Source organism: Lethenteron reissneri, chromosome 46, assembly GCF_015708825.2.
Source record: "Lethenteron reissneri isolate LAM-NWPU_2019-01 chromosome 46, ASM1570882v1, whole genome shotgun sequence".
Classification (NCBI taxonomy): Eukaryota; Metazoa; Chordata; class Hyperoartia; order Petromyzontiformes; family Petromyzontidae; genus Lethenteron; species Lethenteron reissneri.
In genome coordinates, this window is record NC_083824.1 from 497,610 (window position 1) to 516,871 (window position 19,262).

General features: G+C 52.3%; 1 pseudogene; it reads left to right on the forward strand.

The window, feature by feature from the left end:
- The first annotated feature begins 8,146 nt into the window (after positions 1–8,146).
- LOC133354091 (sorbitol dehydrogenase-like) lies at positions 8,147–17,084 on the forward strand (annotated as a pseudogene).
- Positions 17,085–19,262: the final 2,178 nt, after the last annotated feature.

Genomic DNA, 19,262 nt, shown 5'->3' on the forward strand with positions numbered 1-19,262 from the left:
CTCTTCGTTTTTCGCGCATGATCGCCTCGCCACCCAATCTGCAGGAGGTGGTTGCCGTGGAGAAGAAGAAGAAGAATGTTCGGTTCCGGTCGTATCTGGGATAGGTCCCGTTGGAGGAGGGATGTCCGGGGTCTCGTTGTCCCTCAAAACCTGTTCATCTGTGAGGGGTACAACACAGCCCCGCTGAGGATCAACAGGCGAGGCAAGTGGCACATTCGGCACGCCAGACCCCGGCAGGTCAACAAGTGGAGATGAGGGGCCAGCACGCGGGTCAACGTAGGGTTTGAGTCGCGACGAATGGACATACCAACGACGTTGGCCGTACTGGATGCGAACACTCTGGGGGTTCCGAATGTCCACCAGCCTCACAGGCCCCCGCCAAGGCCTGTGCAGTTTAGGGAAGTTCCCACTGGCACCTGAGGGCAATGGAGCCATGCCAGATCGCCCACCGACCAAGGCATGTCAGTTCGCGATCGACGCGCATACCTCTCGTTCCTTGCCTGCGTACGGGTCGTCGCACATCTGGCGGCCTCTCGCGCCTCTGTAACCCGTTTAAGTGAGTCCTGTACGTGATCAGGCAAGGAAGGGGATGGTTGTTTACCCGCCGTACCCAGTTGCACATCAATAGGGGGTACATTCTCACGGCCATACATCAGAAAAAATGGCGAATATCCTGTGGACGCGTGCGGAACCATGCGGTATGCCGCCAGGACGCCCGGTATGTGCAAGTCCCAATCGGTTTGTTTTTCACTTACCGTGTGACAAAGCATGGCCGAAAGGGTGCGGTTAAACCGTTCCACCATGCCATCCGTTTGCGGATGGTAAGGGGAAGTGCGGATTTTCTTTGTGCCCAGCACAGTGTATACATCTTTGAGCAATTTGGAGGAGAAGTTACGTCCCTGATCCGTGAGCAGCTCTTCGGGTGCTCCTTTATCCATGACATAACCATTCAAGAAAGCCTCGGTAATGGACGCGGCAGTTTGGTGAGGCAGAGGCCAGGCCATAGGCCATCGAGAAAAATATTCGACCCCGACCAAAAGGTATTTGTTTCCCCTAGCGGCCTAGCCGATGGAGGGAACGGGCCCAGGATGTCCAGAGCAACCAGTTCATTGAAACGAGATACCTCAATCGAACGTAGTGGCGGAACATAATGTTGCCGAGGCGGTTTCCTCTTCGCACAATCATGCCGGGCCAAAAGAAATCCTGCTGTATTGCGGTCAACGTTTTGTGCACGCCGAGGTGCATCAATTTGTCAGCGTGCGGAGCGCGGAGCAGGTCGTGGCGAAGGGATGTCGGCACGACCAGGCGTGAACGGTCAGACAATCCATCAGTACACATCAATAGTCCCGCCTGGCCCCGGAACATCTGCCATTTCCATCCCGCCAAATGAGCTCTCGGTTTCCCGATCAGTTTCCGCAGCGGAGCCAGAGAGGCATCGGCCTCCTGCTCGCGCCGCCACACCGAGTGCGGCAAACGCAGTGTATCGTCGGCGCCAATGGGTACCTCCTGGCGTTCATCGTTCGACATTGCCCCCATAACCGGACAGGGCGAGGTAGGCAGCGCTGCACAGCGGTGCGTACCCATCAGACAGGCGCAGGGAGGAGTGGGTGGCAACCTGGAGAGAGCGTCCGCGTTGGCATGGCGAGTACCTGTGCGGTACGTGATATTGAAGAAAAATTCCTGTAACGATTCCAACCACCGAGCCAATTGGCCCGATGGTTGGTCCAATTTCAACGAATATTGCAAGGCCGCGTGGTCAGTGCGCACGAGGAATTCCTTCCATATAGGTACGGACGGTACTGGCGAACAAAATGTACGATCGCTAACAGTTCCCGTCGTGTCACGCAATATCGCGTTTCGGCAGGGGACAGAACCCTGCTGCCGTATGCCACCACTTGCTCGACTCCGTCGTACTGTTGCGACAAAACGGCTAGTATGCCGATATTACTAGCATTCGTGTCAAGGATGAACGGCTGAGAAAAGTCTGGGTAGTCCAGCGTAGGCGCCGTGGCGAGGTGATCCCGAAAAGATTTAAAAGAGCGTTCTTCTTCCGGGCCCCATTTAAATCTCTGATTTTCCCCCGTCAGAACATGCAGTGGCTTAGCCAGTGTCGCGAAGTTTTAACAAAACGGCGATAGTAGGATGCAAACCCAATAAATCGCCGTACGTCGCCCACTGAAGTGGGTGTGGGCCACTCTCGGACACACTCCGTTTTTTGAGGGTCCGTGGACACGCCGTCCGAACTGACGATGTGACCCAAGTATTGGACGGACCGTTGCAAAAGGTGGCATTTCTTTGGTTAAAATTTTAGGTCAGCCGAGCGCATCCTCTGAAAGACAGTCTCTAGGCGTTGGAGGTGTTCCTCGAACGTGCGGATGAATACGATGATATCGTCCAAATATATGAGGCATGTTTCCCACTGCAGCCCCACCAGCACCAGTTCCATCAGGCGTTGGAACGTCGCCGGTGCAGCATTCAAGCTCATAGGTAAACGGTTAAACTCAAAGAGGCCTTGTGGTGTGCGGAATGCCATTTTTGGTTTTGACGCGTCATCGAGGGGAAGCTGCCAAAACCCAGACGACAGGTCGAGGGTGGAGAAAAAATTAGCCCCTGACAAAGCGTCCAATGAGTCGTCCATCCGTGGCAAGGGGTATGCGTCTGCCACGGATATCTTATTCAATCGGCGGAAATCCACACAAAACCTCGTTCCACCATCTTTTTTCTTAACGAGCACCACCGGCGCGCCCCAAGGACTGTTGGACGGCGAAATAATATCAGCCGCCAACATATCGTCTACCGCGCCGCGCACGAGTTCCCTTTCAGCAGGGCTCATACGATGCGGGTGCATACAAATCGGTCCCTCCGCACCGGTGTCAATATGGTGCGACAAGAGCGAGGTATGGCCGAGATCCAAATCGTTTTTACTGAAAACGTCAGCGTATTCTAACAACAATGAATGCAAAGCGCTCCTTTGCGTGGTCGACAAAGACGTATTTTCTCTGCACAAATCCGCGATCCATTGATCCTGTGAACGATCGCATCGAGGTCTCTCAGTGGTTAATTTTGTGGGTGGTTTACCCTCAAAGCTAGTGAAATCGGTAGTGGCGTGAGCCAATACCGATCCAGCCGGAACAACGACCCGGTCCGGGCCCCCATTCAACACTTGTATGAACGGGGCCTGACCCGGCCGAATGATAGTTTGAGCCGCTACCAGGGAAAAAGATTTAGCCACCGAATTCGACGGGGATAATAGCACACCCGTCGCACCATCCGCAGCATTCAAAGGCTTTCGGTAACGCAGCGGAATAAACATTTGCGAGCCCGACGGCACCTCTACCGTGGAAGCAACAATCGCGTTAATTGTGTTACCAGTGGGCGGACGGCCCAGCAGGGAAGGCAGGAACGACATCCTACGACCTCCTGGCATTTCTAAGCAACCTTGATCGACAAGTATCTTAATAGGCATGCGGCGCAAGAAATCGGTGCCTAATAGGCATGGGACGGCCAGTGAGCGAGAAATTAACACTGGTCCCTCCGTGGTAATATTCCCGATAGCAATGTGCACATCAACTTGTCAGAAAATACCCATGCTACCCCCATTAGCAGCAACACACGCGTCATTAACCGGTCGGATCCATGACGTGGGAATAGACAGAAGAGGAAAAATGACATCAGAAATGATGGTGGCAGACGTGCCTGTGTCCACCAAAATACGGACATCGATCCCATCGATGGTACCCCGTACCGTCGATGAGCCCGACGCGGCAGCTACCACCCTACGGGCCAATTTTTTCTATTGCGTCGTAGAGTGTGGCATCGACACAGGTGTACAAGAATTTCCGTCCGGAGCGCAAAAATGTGTGCGAGTAGATGGGTGATGTGACAAGACCTGCCGGGTGTCCGATTTGTGCCGACTCGCCCGAGGGTGTCATGGATCCGCGTCCGGTGGAGGAGATGGAAGCCGACCCAACGGGAGCTGAGAAGGCAGAGGTCGGCAGCGGCAATCCCGGGCGAAATGGCCCCGTCGGCCACACTTGAAGCACGTGGCCGTCGTCGCCCGGCGGTCGCTCGTTCCGGGCCCTACACGTGGTTGACCCTATCATCACGCTGGTCGCGCCGCTGGTGTCTCGGGACCCAGCGAGGAACAGCAGCTATCACCTCGTCATCGTCGCCGGAGTCATCAGAGCAGTGGACGACTCGCCGTGGAGACCACCTCAACGGTGAAACGTCTATTTGGGGATTCCCCGTCCACGCCGCCATCTGATCCCATCGCTTCAAATTGAACTTAGCGTCCAAGCAGCACGCCACCCAACGCGACGTGAGCGGTTCGTGGCCGCATACCGGCAATGAGATGTTCAGTTCCTGGGATAGCTCCAGCATTCGGGAATGAATGAGAGGATCCAGGAGATCAGCCAATGAGTCGGGGTAGACGGCCATGGCTAAAGCTAACAGTGCCCCCCCCTAGGCCAAGGGCGATTCCTCTGGTCCTCGACGACGTGACATATATTTTTTCGTAGCCGCCGTCGGCGGGTCGTAAAACTCCGCCATTTCTGCGAAAGCATCACGGAGCGTCTTCTTCTTGGTCGCCGGGATGGATCGGAAGACCGCCAGGGAGACATCATCCAGCAGCGTGGGCAGCGCCTCCAGTGCCTCCGCCTCCGTCCATCGGACGGATCTAAAGGCCGACTCCAAGCACCACGTGAAGGCACTCCAAGTGCCCCCAGCGATAAATTCCTTGATTCGAGGAAGGCGATGTCCGCCGTGAATGTCCGACGCCCCAAGCGTCTCCATTCCCGCTTCCCGCGTTCTTCATGGCTCCATCAAAATGGCGTCCGGCGGCCACGTGGCGACAGCCCCGCCAAGATGGCGTCCGGCAGCCGCCTTGCAGCAGCCCCTCCCAAGATGGCGTCCGGTGGCTCCATCGCAGCCGCCCCACCCAAGATGGAGGCCTCTCCCCGCGCGGCAGGAGCAATGGCGGATGTCGATTCCCGCTGAAATTCTTGGTCATCGGCACTCGGCTGAAACCCACGTGGCCGACCAAGGGCCGCTGAAGATGCGACCGCCGTCACCAGATTCAGCAAAATCGCGCGGAGCGACTCGATCTGCTCCGCCATTAGCCGCCATCCCTCGTCCGCCATCGAGGCCGTCGCTTCTCCAGCTCCCAGCAGTTCATCCTCGTCCGCCTCAACTTCTTCCTCCGACGGAGGGTCCGGTGGGTTGTTCTTCCTGAGGTACTTGGACATCTTGAAGGATCGTCCAAACGGTCTCAGAAGATACTTCTGACACCAATGTAATAAAGCTCGTTGAGGCGACTTTTGGAATTCGTCTTTTATTCCACTTATCTTACAGTTACTCCACGCTACTGATAGGCAGCGTGAAGGGACAGATATAGAGAGAGAGACACACTGCCACGTGGCAACTCGGAGCCCCGCTCCCGCGTGGCCTCCCTCCTCTGTTCGTTCCCATTCTGACCACGTGTCGTTCGTCTCCACCCTTATTTAATACCCGGGTCACGTGGTACGTTTCCGCCAATCCTCGTTAGCCTGCATGGAATCTTCCAGGCTCCCTCGTCATCTCCCAGGACCATGCCCCTGACTCATCTCCCCATTGGCTGTGGCCAAAGCCAGCAGAACCAATCCTTATAGCTGTCACCTTTCCATCACGTCAGAGCCATGCCCCCAGGCTTCCCCCCATTGGCTGTAAACCAGGACCGGCAGAGCCAATCACCATGACGAGTTGTGATACATCAGTGAACCGGATATATCCTCATATTACACATGGATTGACCGCTAAGAACCAGAAGTTCAAAAGGGGAGAGGAAGAGGAGGTCGCTTTCGTCACAGTAGGCGACCGCCTCTCCAACGTGCCCCCTTTGGCTTATCCTCACTTCTCCCTGCCCTTCATCCTAGACATAGACGCTAGTGACCTGGGTATAGGGGCTGTCCTGTCTCAGGTGAAGAATGCAGTCGAGATGGTCATTGCCTATGCTAGTTGCATCCTGTCGCCGGCTGAGCAGCGGTATTGTGTTACTTGGCAGGAGCTGGTGGCAATGGTCTGCTTTGTGCAGTATTACAGGCCCTACCTTTATGGCAGGGATTTCGTGGTCCGCACTGACCATGCGGCCGCTCAGGGTTTACCGGCTGAGTCAGGGGCGGGGGGGGGGGGGTAGCGTGACGTAATGCCCTAGGTAACGGCCGTGAAACGTTTGAAAATCGAAAGGTAGGCGCCCGATTGGCTGTGCAGGATGATGTCACATAACCCTGAATTTTCGGAATCCCAGAGCAAAAAAGGGGGGAGCGAAAAATTATAAAGGAACTTTCTAGATTTGAAATTTTCGTGACTGCAAGGATCCATACTCTTGGTTCTTTCGGTAAAGTCATGTAGGTAAATAAAATAACAAATAATAAATGATAAATAAAATAAAAGATTAATAACATTTTATTTATATTTATCTTTTATTTTATTTATTATTTTATTTACCTACGTGACTATACCGAAGGATAAAGGAACTTCTCCTACAGCCATTCAGCCATCTAGACCGACTCCCAGCTGCTCGCAACATCCGTGAGACGCTAACAAGTGCCGCTACGAGTTGACCCTAGGCAGAGCCCTCTCTGATCGCCGTCTATCCGACTCCCACCGCGTCCGTGCGACACCGTGAGTGCGTCTGTGAGGTGAGTAATAGAGTGGGGGTACACATAAGGGATTGGGTAGTAATAGGTTAGGCGCTGCTCGTACAATATTTGCTCCGGGCCGTACAGGGTTTTTCTTTAAACGCGCCGTTAATAAACTTTAGAATAGAGTATCGGTGCAGTGTGATTTGTGTGTGTGGGTGAAACGTCAGCGTAGTGTTGGTAATTTGAGTGTTTGCGAGGCGCGCGCGCGTATTAAAACATAGACGGCCGCTGACGCGCCCGCGTCCGAGCAGCCGTGCTGCGCGAGTATTAAGGCGGGGGCGGGGTGTGTTAAACTCGCTCGCCAACGCTCGCTCTTGTTTACGCAGCAGCAATAGCATTAACGGCGAGGCGCGTGCGCAACTTCGCGCAGTCCTTTAGCGCTAGCCTTTGTGTGCAAGCGGTTTAGGGCTTAACCCACTGGAGGTGCGCACGCATATTCATACTTCCGTTTCATTTTTTAGCGCTAGCCTTTGTGTGCAAGCAGAATAGGGCTTAACCACCCAGAGGTTTGCGCGCATATTCATACCGCCGTTTTCATTAGCGCTAGCCTTTGTGTAAAACGAACGCCTGTAGCGGCGCGCGTGATTTCGCGCGTGCGTGGGAAATACGCGCCTGCAGAGGCGCGCGCGTGCACGCCACCGCGTTTGCTTTTGTGGTGGTGTACGTGGACGTGTGCGAGATAACCCCGGGTGGTGGTGAGCCAGCCAATAAGCTCTGTCCCTCTGAGAGGGCGTTGGCGCGGGGGGGGGGGCGATCACTCGATTGGCGGGGGCCCGGCGAGAGGCGGCCGACGAGGCGGAATGGGGAGGAGTGAAGGGGGAGGACGTCGCGCCCCGCCCGCTCAGCGGAGCGGGGAGGCGGGCGTCGGCCCCCACATTTTTTTATTTATAAAAATGTGATTTACAGTAAAAGTAATTGTATCGTGAAAGAATTGACGTCACATCAAAATGCGCAACTTTAAATAAATATAAACAACACATTCTACTTAATTAAATATACTTTTTAATAAATGTTTTCTCCTACAACATCAGAGTGCAGCGCCACATTAAATACGCACGACAATGACAATACAGTAGTTTAAAGCGATTCGAAGCATGTTTTCTTTTTGGGGGTGGGGGGGGGGCACAGCTTTGTGACGTCATATTTGAGGGGGGGGGGGGTCTGATTTTTCGTGGCGCCGTGTATCATTTATGTCTTTTGGATGATATTGCAAATGTCGAACGAAAATCGAGCTTCAAACGTGGAACATCCCAGTTGTAATTGGTGAATGCATCATCCAGTGAACTTATGTATATTGAAGCTCTTTTTCACAGATGTCCAGTCGGATGTTGTGTAATGGGAGGCTGGCCCGGTGTAAGTAAACACGGTTTAATGAAAAACTCCTAAACGCTGACACAAGTTAAAACTAAGGGGCTTGTTGACAAAACGACCTTTGCCACGGGGGATGGGGAAAGAGGAAGGGAGGATCTTTCAAGCGCTCCCTATAGGGAACCCACAAAACTGCATTTCCCAAACTCGTGTCCCCTGCAGGATAGCAGCAGCATCAACACCACGGACACTCACGCTCCCCTTGCCAACAACACCATCTCCATTGCCAACCAGCCACGAGATGGCTGCTCTCAACAACACCTCGGTCGTCGTGTACGCGGCCAAAGACCTCCGGCTGGTGAGTAACCGGCCGTAGCGAGGGTTGGTAAGAAACTCGAGCACGGGGAGACTCTCTCAGATCCCCCGCCGGCTTGCTGAGGCTGCTCGCCCTGCCGGTTTCGCGCCGCCTGCATCGGTAGAGTGAGCCAGGCCGGCCCTGGGAGGGAGGTCCCGGGGGGTTTGACGTTGATGGGCAGCGGTGGTGTAAGTTTGGTTGATGCTGAACCACGGCTGCGTAGGCTGGGCCGTGCGGGGTGAGTTGTGTTTTTGAGCTCTGTGTATTGTCGCGTTGCACGTTCATGCGATCAGCTGAAGTAAACGATGCGGCTGTCGACTGTAAGTACTGCCACTCTCAGTGCATTCTTGTCCTACGAGAGACGCGTGCACAGGGATACCCCAACAGTTGACGTAAATGTCAACTGGACTGATTCTCTTCGTGCGAGTCGCTCCCATTGCTTGTCTGTCTTGGTCACCGTGTATTTCTCTATCTCTGTACTGTATACTGTATATATCTTTTTTGTCTATGCCTCTCTTACTCGTATCTGTCTCCGTGCCCCTCTTCATATAGAGTAATCTAATTTATCTCTCCATGTCTCCCGTCTCTCTGCGTCTCACTCTCTCTCCCCATATATCCGTCTTGTCTACACGTATCTGTGTTTCACTCGCATCGTCTCAGTTTCTCCCGCTCACAGTCTCTTGTTTCTCTCGGGCCGCCCTACTGAGTATTATGTACTGAGTATGCAGGTTGGCAGTATTTGTTGTCAGTTTCGGAGCATGGGCCAAAAATGTCAAGCGGCCAACAACAAATAGCACGAGTAATAATATGCAAGCGTTGACACGTCTCTGTGAGCAAAGCTTGGAAGAAATAAACGATGGGAGGGAATTCCAGAGTGGAGCAGTGTGAGGGAAGAAGCAGAGAGAGGAACGTGTTTGTGACCTGCAGTGTGATTAGTGGGTGAGTGAGTGAGTCAGTGAATGGTTGAGTGGGTGAGTGAATCTTATCTTAAAGGAATTTATATAGCACTTTAACCAAGGGGGCTTTACAAGGAATTAACAATGGTACATGTGAATATAATGGTCGAGATGAGGTGAATGAAAGAGACGAGAGGAAGCAATGGGGGAAAATCTGTGATGCGCGAATTCGGTGAAAGTTAAATTGATGGCAGTAAATAATGATGAATGAATTGAATGAATGGGGAATGAGTAAAAGCCATATGGGAATATGAAGAGGAAAAATAATGAATGATGGATCTGGTGGTTGAACATGGCATGGATAAGTCCAATCAGTCTAAACTAAACTTCATAGTTGTTACCAGGTAAGGCCAAAGTAATAGCTCAACGAAGTGGCTTATCACATGGAAATTTCGAGCAGCCAAATACTCCAAACGCGTGATGTTGATTCTAAATGTGGAGGGAAAAACCAGAGGACCCAGAGAAAAATCCACGCAACCATGGGGAGAGAGACATGCAAACTCCAAATATACAGCAGCAGGCGTTCGGGTTGGGGTTGAACTCCATGACCTGTGTCAGCCACCGTGTCAGCCCGGTGGAGACTGTGTCCTCAACATGGGGGGTGGAGGAATCAAGGAGTGACTTTCATGAGAAACCGTAACAATGGTAGAAGAGGAATAAGAGTGCTAAGGAGGTGAATAACCACTGGTGAATGAGTATGCACGTTCAAGTACACACAACACTGTGTAACAAAACAAATTGTTCCTGGTAGTGTTATTTCCAAAAGCAAAGTTTGTGGGGAATAATAGCCACTTTCTATACTTTTTAGGCATAAGCAATAAAAAAAAACAACAACACTTCGTACCCAGGAACAAAATTTGTGTTACATAGTGATATAATGATCACCATTGCTCAACAAAGTACTCAATAGACAGAACCGGGGTAAATGTAGCCGAGTTTGAGTTGGCACAGACCAGGAGTAATCATTATGTTTGCGTTGATGGATTGTTCCAGTCAACCGAGTGGGCGAGATTAATGACTTATTACAGCGATTTAAGCTTCATACAGCACCCAGTCTTTTACGCGTGGTGAAAAAATCATCAACAGTTACTGAAGAACGGAATTCTGGTTCTCTTGTCTTAGATCACCATGAAATCAATTCGAGAAAATGTGACCCAACTAATAGGCAAGCATTGAGACAGAGACAACTGTCGACTGGTTTCATCCTTAACAGGACTAATCAGTACAAGAGTCGGCATGCATGATTTAATACAGTTTTTTTTCCTGCCTGCACTGTTGTTTTCTATTTATGATGGGGGTTTCTCATCGGGTACAGAATTGAATAGTGGTTAGAACATAGCCACAGGCTTGTGAGCATTTTACAATCAGGCTGCGTTCTTCACTGCTGTGGGTACACTCTCTCTTCCTTGACTCTGCGTACGCAGGTGAACCGGGAAATGCCTGTGCCGGGCCCCAACGGTAAGAGCCGAATCGCAACCATGAAACCACCCATCCGTCCAGCAGTGGAAAAAGTAGAGAGGTATCTAGGAAATCATCCTTTCCCCACCATCTCGGTGATTCCTTGAGTTGTCAAAGGCATACATCTGAATGGTAGCGCCTCTAGTGGCTGAACGTTTATATTGTCTAACCGTGTGAGAACTCTCGAGAGATCAGGAGAATAGTCTCACTTGGAAGAAATGACCTTGGTCAACAAAAAGGATGAAAGGAAAATAAATTAAATAAAGCACAGGAATGGTGCAATGTGAACCATTGATTGTAAGATGCACTGCAAATGCGTGCTCAGTGTCAAGTTATACAAATCTGGTCTCACACATGTGTAGTGGTCTTCAAAAATTACTCGCACTGACACGTTGTAACAAGTCATCTGCTTACACTTTATTCACCTATTCTTGCACCAGTTCTAGGCACACCTATAACTATCTGGACGGTCACATATCAACTTCTCCCCGCTCCTATCTATTCTGCACCTCACTTATCCTGCACTCAGCAGCTCTGTTCTCAGCGACTCCGCACACAGCGTCTTCGCACTCAGAGACTCTGCACACAGCAACTTCGCATCTCCACCGTTGCCCTCACCTAAGCTCCCTCAGACCCGCTCACCCATCTGTCCCGGGCGGGGGGTTCAGCCAACTCCCGGCCGGCGACGGCGTGAGGGTTGAGATCCCGTTGACGGCTGGAGCTGCAGCGGTGAGATGTCTTCACTCTTGGTTTCCGGAAACAACTCCAAACTCTCATACACACTCGCGCTTATATCACCCTGCTCATCCCGATCCCTCACGTGCTTCAACTTAAGCTGCCACCAGGCTGGCGCCAGTTGCCCCATTCATCTCTTATCACCCGTCATCTCCCATTTCCTAGGCGTCAACCTCCGGTCACAGCGTAGCACCTGTTTGACCTCGGTTGCACTCGCTTCTCCCCTTAATAACTGGCTGTTTGTCTGTGCAAACCTCATGTTGCAACACGCACATCTGTTCGACCTCAGTTGCACCCGCTTAACTGTACGCACCGTGAATTTCTCCCCTCTACACATGTACACCTAACTGGATTATAAGACACATCACCAACTTTTGTTTTCAAATACAAGGGGAGGGGGGGATACATCTTATAACATGAATAATATAACACAAACAACATATACCAATTCACAATGGGTTTTTTTTTGTTTCAGTATAGTTGGTATATTCCCCATGTTTATTCCCAGTTCTCTTCAACGTTCCGTCATGCAACAAATAATCCATGTGGAGATCTCACAGAGCGATTGACACTGACCCGTATTTCTCAGAATGGCCATGCTAGCTTGGAAGCTTTAGTCGGGGTATTCACCTTGGCCTCAAGTAGGCAAATACAAAACTCCCCCGTATAGCCTGCACGGCACACGAGGGGGTGGGTGGCCAGCACCATGCCCGGCCATCTTAGTCTGCCTAGTGGCGATGTTTACACACCGGACTAGGTACTAATTTGAAGCTGAGTCGACCTAGGGGAGGCCAAGCACCAGTTCATATGATCATCACTAGTGTTGGCCATGAGCGGGAATCGAACTTGGCTCGCCGGGTTTGTAGCACATCGCGCTAACCACTAAGCTACCGCCCCCCACGCTCGAATAGGCCTACACACACGGATCCCTGCAACCACTGCATCCACCCTTCCCTAGTGCACGTCACAAACCCTCGAGGGTAGTGGTAGAGGCGGTGGTGATGGTGTGATTGGTGGCAGTGATTAAAGTGTGAGCACGCTGGTGGTGACGGTGTGAGTGCAGTGGTGATGAAGGTAGTGGCGGTGTGGGGTGCAATGGAGAAGCGATTAGTGCACTGCGTTACAAACCTGGCGACTCGGGTTCGATGCCCACTAATGGTCGATACCAGTGACAATTATCTAAAGCGGTCCTGGGTCTGTTAAGGCTATAACGTGGATCTTTGTCTTTTCGTGACGGTGTGAGTGCAGTGGCAGTGATAGTGTTGAAAAGAGGGAGGGGTGTTGCGGTGATAGTGGTGGTGAAGGTGTGAGTGTGGTGGTGGTGTGTGTGGTGATTGGTAGTGTAGCGGTTAACACGCTGTGCTACGAACGTGGTGACACAAGTTTTCATAGCTAACAGCAGTGACAATTATCTTAACTGGTTTTGGGCCTCCCCTAGGTCGACTCAGTCTCAAATTATTACTTGGTGAAATGTGTAAACATCGCCACTAGGGAGACGTGCTGGCCACCCACCCCCATGTGTGCCGTGCCGGCCTTCATAGCTGCTCGCTAACAGCACTTGCTCCTACAGTTAGTTAAGGCTACAGGGGGGATTTTTGTCTTTGTGGTGGTGGTGATAGTAAATGTGTGGGTATGCATGCACCTCTGTGCCATGTGACCCCCCAACAGAGGTGCTGCTCAAGATGCACTCGGTGGGCATCTGCGGTTCGGACGTGCACTACTGGCAGCACGGCCGCATTGGAGACTTCGTACTTCGAGAGCCAATGGTGCTGGGCCACGAGGCGGCTGGCACCGTGTGCGCCGTGGGGGCCAGCGTCACCCACCTCGTTCCTGGTCTGCGGCACGGACGCGCCCTCGCCGCGCACAGCGCACTATCGGCATGATCGCGACGCGCGCAAGACTCCTTGTGATAGAACGTTCGCGGAGCGTGTTACGTGAACGCGATACATGATGGGCATGTTTGCCTGGCCCGCGCAACTTGCAAATGGGTGACGACGTGACAAGCACGAGATTCGTTGCACACCTTGAGCAAAACACACGACGCACGCCCAATATATGGATACGCTTACGTTATGATTATATTATTCCTGCAGCGGCTTTTGGCTAACCATTGAATGAAGACGGTCACTGCATCGCACGTTTTCAGATCCGATTCTGCGGCCGTCTTGAATGCTTCCGATATTAGGAAGCCACTGGAGCTATGACCTTTCATGTTTACAATATACATAACATGCAGGAGTCATGCAGAGAGTAAATTAAATGCTCAAGACGTGCTCAAGATGCACACAAGACTTGTGGCGTGGGTGAAAAAAACGGGCGACGCACTCGCTGCACACAATGTGCTCACAGCTCGTGACATTTATGGAGCTCGAATGCACAACACGCAAAAATACACGCAATACACGCAAAACACGCCAACGGTCCAGATACATTTTTTACGAAATGCTCACAATAGGCCCAGCACACGTGACACAATATGCATTCACAACAAGGTTGCCACACAATTGTAATGAATCATTGTCGGGGAATCATAGTTAGGCTCGGAGTTGCTGTGTGACTTGACCCTGCATCATCCATCGCCTGCTCTGAACGTCATTTGTCCACGTGTCCATCCGTGTGCGCATGTCTATGTGCATGTGTGCGTCTGTCCATGGAGAGCAGGATTGCGGTCGTTAGCGTACGGCACTACAAACCTGGCCACCTAAGTTTGATTACCGCTTATGGCCAACATCAGTGTTGAATATCTGCACTAGTCTTGAGCTTCCCCGAAGTCAACGGAGCTTTAAATGGGTACTTGGTGTGGTATGTAAACATCAACACTCGGGAGGCAAAAACGGCTGTGCGTGGTACTGGCCACCCACCCCTTCATGGGAGCGGTAGTGTAGTTGTTAGCATGCTACGAACCCGGCAACCCGAGTTCGATTCCCCTTCATGGCAAACATCAGTGAGGATTATTTGAACTGGTCCTGGGCCTCTCCTAAGTTGACTCGGTTTCAATTGAGTACCTGGTGCGATGTGTAAACATCGTCACTCGGGAGACAAAGGCGGACGGGTGTGGTGCTGGCCACCCACCCCCTCGTGTGCCGTGCTGGCCTTCATAGGTGCTCGCTCATAGCACTTGCCCCAAAAAGTCTGTTAAGGCTATACAGGGGATCGTTGCCTTTGTCGCACTTGTGCCCAGGGGACCGGGTGGCCATTGAGCCCGGCGTGCCGCGCGAGAACGATGAATTCTGCAAAAACGGTCGCTACAACCTCTCCCCCAGCATCTTCTTCTGCGCGACGCCTCCCGACCACGGCAGCCTGTGTCGCTACTACACACACAGTGCCAGCTTCTGCTACAAGTGAGCGCCGCCAGTGTTCAGTAGACTCGGAGTCGTTCACCCCCACGCCCCCCCCGCCGCCTTCCCAGTGCCTCCAATGATTGTTATAATTATGGCCAGTGGTTCGATTTGAAATATGCAGACTTTTTTCTGGTGTCGTTTTGACCGTCTTGTTTGTACGGTTTTGTTCAATGCGTTGGGACTACATTCTACATCAGTTCATAATTTCAATGAATAATTTGAATGAACCTTGAATAATTCAATGCAGCCTGCACAATTTGCATCGCAGTGGCGAGGGTTAATATATATTGTCATCAATATATGGATCCATATGTGCCTATTGTTCATCTTACCATGTGCGATGCCAACTTCTCTTCCACTTAGGTCACCACAAACATTTTCTGCTGGAGTCATTAGGAATATCCACCACTGACTCAAAACTGGAAAAGCAGAGCATTTTCCCATGCTGCTTAGAACAAGGGAACACTTGGGATTGTATTGTGCTGGTTGGAACTGTTATGTGTCACTGTTTCTTTGAGCTTATATCACAGCACACTGCGACACTGCAGAACATCTAATCGTGACCTTGCATGAAGAGGCTTGAGAATGAATGCACCTCGCAGAGAGACGGAGACAGAAGGAGAGAGAAGTCCTGTGCCTGGACTAGAATACGGAGGAGGGTGGTTGGCGGAGAGGTGTGGGGGCTTTCACCAGTAACCATGGTGATGGCGGTGCTGGTCCGGTGCAGGCTTCCCGACAACATGAGCTATGAGGAGGGGGCCCTCATTGAGCCGCTCTCCGTGGGTATCCACGCGTGCCGCCGCGCCGGCGTCTCACTGGGCAGCTAATGTCTTCATCTGCGGGGCAGGTGGGCTACCCCTTACCACCTGACCGCACTTCACCTGGTATCACCTGACCTGCTTACTACTCTCCTGGTGACTGGTTGCTCATCTCCTGACCATGCCTCATCTGGACAATAACTTCCCCTGGTCTCATCTGGTTACTACTCACCTGGTTTCTTACCTTACTTGACCACACCTCATCTGGTTACGCACCTAACCTTATCACACCTCACCTGACCTTGCACGAACTCACCTCACGCAGTCTGAATGAGGGTACTGTGGAATCAGTATTATTTATTCGAAACATTGTGGAGACGTGGGGAGCGATGTCACCTCTTTGATCCACCTCCCTCAGGTCCCATTGGGCTCGTGTGCCTCCTCGTGGCCAAAGCGATGGGGGCGGCAAAGGTGGTCATCACAGGTACATAGCTTCCATCATAATCGTAATAGCCACCATCATCACTTTGACCATCATCATGCTTTCCACTGTCATAATTGTCATCTTCATCACTATCATTGTCATCACTCCTTACCATCATAGCAATCACCATCATAAACAGTCATCAATTATCACTACGACTATCATCGTCACCACCACAGGTATTATGTAACGATCCACACGGCAGCCTGTGGCCTCCCCGAAAGGGCTTTACCGCAGTTTGCGATCCGCTGCGTTGAGAGGCTCGTGCGTACGTATGTTGAACTTCTTTGGCACGTATGTGGGTAACCACTCTTCATTTTTGCAGACCTGTCGAGCGAGCGTCTGGCGAAGGCGCGGGAGCTGGGCGCCGACTTCGTCCTCCTGTCGGGGGCGGGCAGCGAGGCCGAGGCCTCCTTGGGCGGCCCGCAGGACATGGCGCATCGCGTCGCCGAGTGCCTAGGCGGCGCGCCACCTGAGATCTCCATCGAGTGCACGGGCGCTGAGGCGTGCGTGCAGGCCAGCATCTACGTGAGTTGACCCGCACGTCCGCTGTGATCAACCTGGAGGTAACCTGTACGAGCCGATTAGCACTGCAGGGAATTTAATATATAATTTTTTATTTAACTACGAGTTAAATTCAGAATATTTTTTATTGCTCATGTGGTAGTGTTGTTTTTTTCTTTTGATTTATATTTTGTTGCTGTACTTTAATGATTTGGTTCGCTTGTCATTTTGGTCACCCAAGTAACTTTTTCAAATAAGACTATCCAGGCGCCAACGGCCCCGCAAATCATCCCTCCACACAAGCAATCTGTCCCGGAGAGCCGCCCCAGGAACCCCATCCGACGACGGGCACCCCTTAGACTTGCTCGCCTGACCCCGCAAAGCTGCAAGCGAATCATCCAACAACTGTTCGCGGACGCAAACGGAACGCGGCAAGTTTAAAACCCAATCAGCCGGCTCAGGACAGGTCGAGTCCGTGGACTTATCCACCGCGGACATGACAGGCCGAAGTAGCTGAGGGGGCCGCGTGCACCGATTTGTGCCCGAGGCACATGCGCAGGCGGTACATGCGGCAGTCGAGAGAGCGCGTCCGCATTACCGTGACGAGAACCCTTACGGTACTGAATGTCAAACGAGAACTCCTGTAAAGTTTCCAACCATCGCGACAGCTGGCCCGAGGGCTGGTCGACTTTCAAAAAGTATTGCAAGGCCGTATGGTCCGTGCACACAATGAACTTACTGCCGTATAGGTAAGGCCGATATTGGCGAACAAAATGGACGATAGCCAATAATTCTCGACGGGTGACGCAATAGCAGGATTCCGCCGAAGAGAGAACGCGGCTCCCATATTCTACAAGACGTTCGACGCCGCCCTTACACTGAGATAGGACAGCACCAATGCCCGTATCACTGGGTCCGTATCCAAAATAAAGGGCAAAGAAAAATCAGGGTAATCCAGCATCGGTGCTGACGCAATCGATCGCGTAGGCCGCGAAACGCCTTCTCCTCCTCCGGGCCCTATTTGAACCTCTGATTTTTCGCCGTGAGGAGGTGCAGCGGCCGAGCGATCGAAGCAAAATTTGGCACAAATTGGCGGTAATAGGATGCAAAGCCAACAAATCGACGTATGTCCCCGACCGATGTAGGAGTCAGCCAATCCCGAACGCATGCCATTTTGTGCGGGTCCATGGCCACTCCGTCCGGGCTGACAATCTGACCCAAATAGCGCACGGAATGTTGCAAGAGGTGGCACTTTTTGGGCTTAAGTTTCAAATTTGCGGAACACATCCTAGCAAAAACGGCCTCCAATCGCTGAAGGTGTTCCTCGAACGTGCGGCTGAACACAATGACGTTGTCCAAATATATCAGGTACGTGTCCCACTGGAGCCCGGTCAACACCAGTTCCATCAACCGTTGGAACGTAGCGGGAGCGGCGTTCAATCCCATGGGAGACAATTAAACTGAAAGAGCCCTTGAGCCTACGGAAAGCCGTCTTTTCCCTCGACGACTCGTCAAGGGGGAGCTGCCAGAACCCGGAAGAAAGATCGAGGGTCGAAAAAATCTCGCCCCAGACAAGGCATCGAGGGAATCATCCATACGCAGCAAGGGGTACGTGTCCACCACGGATACCTTATTCAGCCTCTGGAAATCAACGCAAAAGCGAAGGCTACCATCCTTTTTTTTCACAAGAACAACCAGAGCACCCCATGGGCTATTGGACCGAGAGATGATGTCAGCGACCAGCATGTCGTCCACAGCACCGTGAACATGATCCCTATCTCGAGGGGCTTAACCGGTGCGGATTCATACGTATGGGGTTAGCTACCCCGGTATCAATGTGATGGGAAAGCAGCGAGGTGCGCACCAGGTCGAAATATTTTTGCTAAACACATCGGAATATTTGGACTAAAGCGCGCGGAGCGCGGACTTCTGGTGTGTAGTCAGGGATGTGTTCTCCTGACACAACTCGGCGATCCATCGATCGTCCGACGATCATGAAGCTGTAACCCCCGCTGCCAGACCTTGCCGACCAGCCTCAACATGGGCCGTGAACGCGGTAGTAGCATGGGCCAAAACCGTGCCGGCCGCCACCAAGACATTTTATGCACCCCCGTTCAGAACTTGTAAAAACGGAGGTTGACCCGGCCGAACAATTGTCTGAGCTGCAACCAGCACTAGGCCGCCAGTAGCGGTGTTGGACGGCGACAGCAGCACCCCCGCCGCCCCGTCAACACCAGGCACGGGCTTACGATAGCGCAGGGGAACGAGCATTTGCGATCCCGGAGGAATATCAACAGAGACGTCGGCCAGCGCCAGCACCGGAAGGTCCGGGACGGAACGGGCCCATGGTGACGGCAAAAAGAAAACCTTACGTCCTGCCGGCAACTCAATGCACCCGGTACCCAGTAGGCAAGGCACAGCGAGGGACCTGGAAATCAATACCGTCCCCAAAGTTGATACGTTCCCAATGGAAATGTGCGCTTCAACCTGGCCCACAATGCCCATACTACCCCCATTAGCAGCAATACATGCATCGAACACCGGACGTACCCGCGACGCAGGAATGGACAGAAGATGGAAAATGACATCCGAGATGATAGTGGCCGACGCGCCCGAATCTACCAAAATCCGCACGTCCACCCCTTGAATAGAGCCCGGCACGATAGAGGACCCCGTCGCGGCCGCA